This window comes from Bactrocera dorsalis, chromosome 5 (genome assembly GCF_023373825.1).
Source record: "Bactrocera dorsalis isolate Fly_Bdor chromosome 5, ASM2337382v1, whole genome shotgun sequence".
Taxonomy (NCBI): domain Eukaryota; kingdom Metazoa; phylum Arthropoda; class Insecta; order Diptera; family Tephritidae; genus Bactrocera; species Bactrocera dorsalis.
This window is the reverse complement of record NC_064307.1, coordinates 19,422,202-19,430,449: the sequence shown is the minus strand read 5'-3', so window position 1 is coordinate 19,430,449 and position 8,248 is coordinate 19,422,202.

Below are 8,248 nucleotides of genomic sequence, written 5' to 3'. Positions count from 1 at the left end.
CTGGCCTCACTATAGTTCATTATCTAGCTCGAACTTGGAGCTAAGTCCAGCGAAGAAGTAACCCCAATTTGAAGGTATACCAACTGCCTAACTTCGAAACAATACAAGCCACCTTCAATACTTTAAGTTCAGAGACTAAAATAGTTCATTCAGTTATCTCTCTCAAGTTTTTGATTCACCATACCTGAAGAGAATTCCATAAATTTACCATAAGGAGAGTTTTTGCTAACTTTGGATATATGAATGGACCTCGTTCCACTCTTCAATTTGCCAATCGTCTACTCTAAGTGTGTGAAAAAAGTTCAGGCCTAAGGAAATGCTGATCATTCGGTTAGCTTTTGCTTTTTAAATCATCGAAATCAAATGTCCTACCTTTGAAATATCTCACTTAGTTTAAAATTTTCTCCGTGTACTCTGCAATCAACGCCCCCAGCGACATGCCACCGTATAAGGTTTGAGGTTGTCTCAATGAGCATCTTGTTGGGAATTGTTGCGAGCTTATTCGCTGTTTTGCTTTTAGAAGTGTGGACAAAGTGCATTTTAATTATGAGTAAATATTTGAACCAGCGCGATGAGATGAGACACAAACAGACTTCGGAGGCACTGAGGTATGGCAAATTTATTTGGATTTTCTAGATACGAGTAACAAGGTACAAGTATAATGGCTTACAATGTCAATACTTCGTGAATGTGAAAATACAATCGATATAAATATATTTAAAAACTATAAATGTGACTTTTTAAAATTTAGAGAGAAACTTTTTATGACAGAAATATATCATATAAATACAAGTATATCATTGAACTAAGAATCAGCCAGTTTTGGACAAGACAACGCCAGGCCACATATACATAAATAGTAAACCGCCAGAAGCTCCGACAGCTAATTTGGCAGCTTATTATGGATAACTACTACTTGACCCTGTCTTTGGCGAATGATTTTATTCATGAAAAATTCGCCACAAAAAGAAAAAGTTTCGAAAATCGATTGCGTCAGTTTCTTTCCAAGGACGAGAGTTTCAGTGAGCGTGGCATTATGAAATTTCCTCTAAAATATCATCAAAATACCGGCGCATTTTTGACCGAATCGAATTATTCTAACTATACTTACTAAACATTCAATTTTATGAGTCGCTATATACTTAAGTATAATCAGCAGAGTCATAACTACTTCCAAGGACTGCAGTGAAATGTATAAATACATAAAGAGCCGACAAAATGGTTTTCGTTTAAGCTCAATTCTAAGCAATTCATATGAGTTGGAAGAGTTATTATAAACACATAAAATCAATCTGTAGAGTAGTCATACTGATTAGGATAAAAAATTTATATACACCAAATGATCCTTAATTGTTTTAAATCAAATTATTGACGATTATTTTCATTAGAACTTAATTTTGTCCAGAAGACTTTTACAAACCCAAAAGTTCCTCTAGTCTAGATTTTGAAGAAAAAATATCATGATGTACTAGGTTTTACCAACTATTTAAGAGGGACCTCCTCCGAACCACCAATACTAGTCAGCGATTCTGAAGGTTTATCTAAATAGAGAAGCTTCATATAGCGAATATATATATATATTCATTGCTTAATAAGTTTAGACTCTCCCTCAACGGACTATAGACCTTAAGGAGTTATATCCACTTACAAGTCAAAAAAATGTAAATTGGCTGTATTTAATGTACTATCTTGTTCGGGGGTTCATTTTCAAAAATTTCGGATACCCTTGATCCCCTAGCCGATATCCAGCGGGATCTCGGAAAAAAGGTTTCTAGTGGTAAGAAATATTTTCCCGCTTAAAATTATGACAAAATGGCAGATTCGCAAGAAGAACTGCATAATTTAGAGTGTCTCAAATTTCTGATTCATTCGGTTATTAATTGCCATTCTGGTATATTGAATAGTCCACGGCCTGGCACACACATGGCGATACTAGAATCAATTCCATATTATTTTTAGTTAGCTCTAATCTTCAAAAGTCACATGTTATAAATTTGTCAGCTGTCGGATCATTAGTTTGTGATTTAGATCATTTTGAGTGAAGTAAATAACTTATTATTATGATATTATTGAAAAAAAAAATGGATAAAAAGGAGTTTCGTGTGTTGATAAAATATTGCTTTTTGATGGTACAAAATACAGTTGAAGCAAAAATTTGGCTTGATCACGAGTTTCCGCGCACTGCCTCAGGAAAATCAACCGCCAAGGATTGGTATGCTAAGTTTAGGCATGGTGAAAACGAAGACGGTGAACTCAGTGAACGCCCAAAAGAAGTTGTCACCGATGTAAATATCAAAAATGTCAACAAAGTACATAATTTTGGATGACCGTAAAATGAAGTTGTTCGAGATAGCAGACACTCTAAAGATATCAACTGAAAGTATACATCATAGCGTTGACGAATATTTGGGTATAAGTAAGCTCTGTTCAAAGTAGGTAGATGCAAAAATGACGAGGTGATTATTCGGAGAAGTGTTTGCAAATTTTCAAGCATAATAAAACCGAGTTTTTACATCAATATGTCATAATGGATGAAACATGACTCCATCACTTCACTCCGAAGTCCAATCAATAGTCATTCGAGTGGACTGCACACGATGAAACCACTCCAAAGCGTGAAAAACACAATAGTCGGCTAGCAAGATTATGACGTCTTTATTTTGAGATGCGCGTGGAATAATTTTTATTGATTACCTTGAAAAACGAAGGACTTACTTACGTTATTGGAACGTTTGAAAGACGAAATCATCGAAAACAGCCCTATTTGAAGGAAAAGAAAGTGCTGTTCCACCATGCATCGTATCACAAGTCAGTGAAAACGAAAAATGAATTGGGCTTCCAATTGCTTCCGCATCTACCATATTCTCCAAATCTGGTCCCTAGCAAGTATTCTCTGTTTTTATTCCCTATTTTTGTGTTCTCAGATCTCAAAAAAATGCTCGCTGGGAAGAAATTTACGTGAAATGAAGATGGTAATCGGCGAAACTTAGGCCTTTTTTGAAACAGACATAACCAATAATGTTACGTTATTTTGCATCTTAGGTGACGATGTGTACATTCGAGACTAAAAAATCGATTTATTGAAATTCAGAAGTGGAAATATATGTAAGTGCTTGATGGCCTAAATAGAAATATAGATCCCAAATCAGTTTGATGAGGATTATAAGACATCCACTCTAACTGACAGAGAATTCGGTGTCATTTTAACGTCATTTTTTTCATGAAACACCCTGCAGTAATCAAGAAGTCTGTACTCAAGTTTAGTGAAAGCTTCACGACAACGCATGACAACTTTCAATCAACTTTTTATAAATTTTAATCTCATTCGATGCACTGCTTGTTAAAATCTTGACATCTCTACAACGTTGATCCTTGTATTTTTTATATACATACATATACTTATGTATATACTATAATACATACATCTGTGCATTATATATTCAGGCGTAAACAGAAATTAAAATTGTAACATAAATCCATTTGACTTTATCTAACATTCAAATCGTACACTTTCAAAATTTCTAAGCAAAAAACGTAATTTTATACCAAAAAAATAAAAAAAAAATGTATTATGAGTAGAAAAAAATAACATTTTCACAGCTTTAAACGCATTTTGTGACTATTGTTGTTTTTTTTTTTAAGAAGAACTCATACATTTATATACATATATGAAAGTTCACGTGTATGGAGGCACGAGGGGTGGGCTGCGTTAATGGGCATATAAAAACGGTAGCCACCCCTCAACGGCGTTGATACTAATGCTGATGCTTACGATGATGATGATGAGGATGATTGTAATGTTAGTTGGTGGTGGCAGTGACTCCCTGGATTAGTACCCAAGCGAGAGCCACCGTCGTCAAGCAACAACGTCAACAACAAAAAGCCAAAAAAACAACACTTTTTGGGCAAAAAATAATTTAATTGTTAAAAAAGCAACTATTTCTAGTGCTGAGCGTCAGAAAAAAATAAACGAGTTAATGTCAGTAGTGTCGCGATGTGCTGACGGCTTGTTAGGTTGTTATTTTAATTCAGATTTCATTTTTTTTGCATTGACGCGCTCTCTTTTTTTGCTTTTATTTGACACGCTCATAATTTCCGGGTTAATTTTAATGAAATTTTTCAAAAGTTTTTTGCCACACCGAATTTTTTTCTATTTTCAATTTTCATTTGTTGGTCCCATGCTGGCATATTTCACTATTGTCTAACCAATGAAGAAAAAAGTCCATACAACCGAAGCCGAACCGAAGGATGCGAACAATATGTAGCAATGTTTCCGGAGTGTGTGCACTCGTAAAAAGTAACAGCGTGTATCTGCTTCAAGGAAAAAAAAGGTGTCGACAAAAAAGTATTACGCTCTATAAATTTTAATGAAAATACAGATGTGCGTTTTAACGGCAAATATGTTATGTAGACCCTGAAACACTGAGCGAAGGCAAAAAATTCGATTTGCGTCGCCTTTTAGGACAGACTATCCGCTGCATTGAAGCGAGTGTGCATAAATCTTGAATTGTTATAGTTCTTGACAGCATAATATAAGAGAATAAAAAACAGTTATGTAAAAAATTGACTTTTGTTGTTGCCGCGATATGTATTTCGTAAAGCTTGCAATAAAACAATACCGAATTTTGAGACTGACATTATATTGTTGTATTATAAAAATATAAAAAGTCTAGAGATTCTTGCAGCCATTTTCTCAGGCAAAAAACACATCAGAGTCGGGCGTTTCTGGCGGATTGCTTCGAGCAAATTGTGTATAACTTGCAGGTATTATTTCCTATTGACCGTACGATGCTTTGGCAAGAACTTATGATACAAGACGCATCGGCTATCGAAAAAAAAACTGTTAGCAAAACCTTCACATTCGACCTAACTTAGCTTCCATTGAGATAATTGAGCTTTAGTTTTCACGTCATAACCATAAACCCATTATTCGTTACCAGTACTCTCTGGAGCAGATACTCATTACGTCGCGGACTGAGTCCAACATCTCTTGAGCAATGTCAACGTGAGGCTGTTCGAAAGTGAGCAATTTTGGCACAAATCTCGAAGACGAACCCAAATTAGTTCAGGTAAAACAGATGTCACGCAGTTAATTTTATATATATATATACTTCATTGGATTTCCAACGTTTCGCTGTGGATGTTACAAACATAGTGGAAAACTTAATTTAGCCTGTTCAGGGTATAAATATCTTCAAAGTTAAACATTTTTGGTAAGGAATAATATTCCCATATATCAAAAGAAGTTGAGTACTAAAATATTGAAAATCCTGCTTTCTTATACCACGAATTTGGAGGTTATAGTAATATTTCACAATCTGGAAGAACCTTAGTATAAACTATGCTGATACCATGGTCATCTATAAGGTTTTCGTTGGTGACTCTGCTGAAATAATATCCAGTATGATGCCCATTAACATCCAGGGCGATGAATACGAACAGGTATACAAAGCCGTCTATCGAAACTAAAAGAAAACAGAGAGTCAAAAGCAGCAACGATGGCAAACCTCACTCAAAGGACAGTGAACCGACAGACTGATACCGGACATCCATACATGGAAAGACAGACGGCAGACCTGGATTTCCATCTAACCCAAATACTAAGTGTACATGGGTGTACATAAGTGTTTAGAAGCTACCTGTAAAGATTTCATCACGACATTAGTCCGAATTGTCCGACGTGTTCAGAGTACTTTGAAGACTCTGGGCATGTACTTTTTTATTGCTCTCGGGAAAAACTTAAAACTACACTCGGTGGTAGTTTAACGGTGGAAAATTTGACGACGCTCATGTATCACTCCTCTGAAAACTGTAAAGCTGACAGGCAGCGGCAGCCTCAACTGAGACATATAGAGCATATTAGGCTCTCGTCAGTCCGTGCCATAGAGGAAACCTAAATATCTTATCACTCCCATGAAGTAATACTTAATCAGGTGATTCCGTTGGAAAGCCTGGAGTTGCAAGTAGAATAGGTTTAGCGGGTTGAAGTTCCGCACTGCGGCTTTTAATGCTTCTCCTGCTTTAAAAAAAAGTCCAAAGGGCTTTATTAAAGATCTTTGTAAGATATGGCGATCGTTCAATAAATTTACTATGCCGAAAATAGATTATATTAGAATAATATGTTGTGATTAGGAAATAGTGTATGCAGTTCTGGAACTAGGAAACGGAATACAAAATGAGCCCGGATAAAATAATTATTGAAAATTGTAGATCTGTAGTTAGATATTTCGAGGTTATATCAAAATATCGCTTTGTGGAAGGACCTTAGTGTAAACGCTATTTAATCAAATGTGGGGATATGACACGTAAATATAGGTGAAACTATGTTCGAAGACTAAAACCATTTAAATTAGATAAGATTTGCAAAACATATTACCAATTCTGATATTTTCTTCTACAATTGTCTTAAAATTATCCTACGAAAAATTTCTGATAATACAACAGCGACATCTACACACTTCTATAAATTATTCCTGAACGATTAAAAAACAATAGAATCAATAAAATTGGCATCGTTAGGAACAGTTAGAGCAAATAGCAGTCATCAATAAATACAATAAATACCTAATTGGCAAACATTATACTCTACACTGTAGGGTACAATGAAGGTTTGCTAAAATGTAACAAACACAAATTGAACAACAAACAAGCAACAAAGCAATTCTCACAATAAATGCTTAACGCCCCATTAAACCAATCACAATGCTACCAATGAATACATTAAAAAGTTTTCCATCATCGATCAATGGAAAAAGAGAAAGTGATCGACCGCAATTGATCGATCACAACAGATTCCAATTGAAAGGGGAGATCCGACAATAGCGAAACACACACGGAAGGGATCGCGACACATTGTTCGGCTCGGATTTAATTTTTTTTCGAGCCGACTGCTAAAAAAATGAGGGTTAACAAATTGCGTCGAGGGGTGAGTTGCAGTCGCACGGTGAAAAGTCGGAATTCAAACAAGCTTTGACAGCATGCAACACATTGAATAGACAGCGCTCATCATTGCAGGAGAGTTCGAAAAAACACAATTGTTAAATAATCAAGGCAAAAAATGTTAATAGGCTTAAGTCATTTTTTGCCAGCAGCACTTGTAAATTTTGCTCAACACTTGAATTTGTCAGTTCAGTTTTTGGTACAGGCGTCTGCCAATTTTGAGGTTACTTATCACGGACCGCGCTTCAGCCTATAACCCTGAGTTGTGCGTATTTAATTGACTTGTTAACTTCGTGATAAAAAAGAGCAAACAGTCAGGCAGTCAGGGAGTGTGTCAATAATTCGTCATGTTTGCAAAAAACGCGGTGCAGTACATTTTTTTTTCAGCAGAGGGGTGAGCTCTTTTTGAAGCCATGAATAAAAAAAAGATATAGCTTTGCTGAAAAATGAGTTTTTGAAAAAGTGATTAATTTTCATTACTTACTTAGTTCATGAAATGTGGCAATAAAATGTGGCTTTTAAAGAGATTAATTACTTTTTCATTTCTCATAAAGATTAATTGTCCGACTGGTAAAATTAGAATTTTATAGTGAATAAATACACTGGTCGCAATTTTATACGTTGGTTTCGGTATTTTGTTCTCCCAGCATTTGACGATGTGATTTGTCATTTTCATTATTACACTAAAAACATAATAGTTTTAAAGAGAAATTCTAGTCTAAAATTTTTAAAAATCATAAAAATTTAAATTTGTAGAAATGACTAGTTCATAAAGGCGAATTCCTAATAATTTCAAATAAACCGGTTTACAGTACCTGAAAAAAACTTGAGTATCTCTTTGAAAAAGACAGTTTCAGGCAAAGCGCGTTTAAATTTTGAGATCCGCCCAAACCGGTTTGAATGCTGAATTAGCAAAATGTTGATAAGCATATCCGCGAATAGTTTTAGTTTTGAAGAATTCTATTGTATACCTATACTTAAATGGTTAAACATTGAAAATATAAAAAAAAATCGGTCGAAGAATCGGGGATACTTGGTCTAGGACCGGAAGTCGTGAGCTGCTTGAGCCATATGATAACATATAGTATACGCGATTCTTCACTTATCCTCCAAGGCTGGTTTGTTTTTTCGTCTATAACCGTGTAAGCGGTGACTACGCCAATAAAGAGAACTAAAATAGCCCCTTAATGTAAGTTTGATGGGCGGTAATTGGAACAACAATGGACTGGTTTCGCACCATGTTTACTCTAATAGATAATTCGCATCCTCAAAGATGCCATACAGTGCGTTCCGAAGATACTATTGCTGC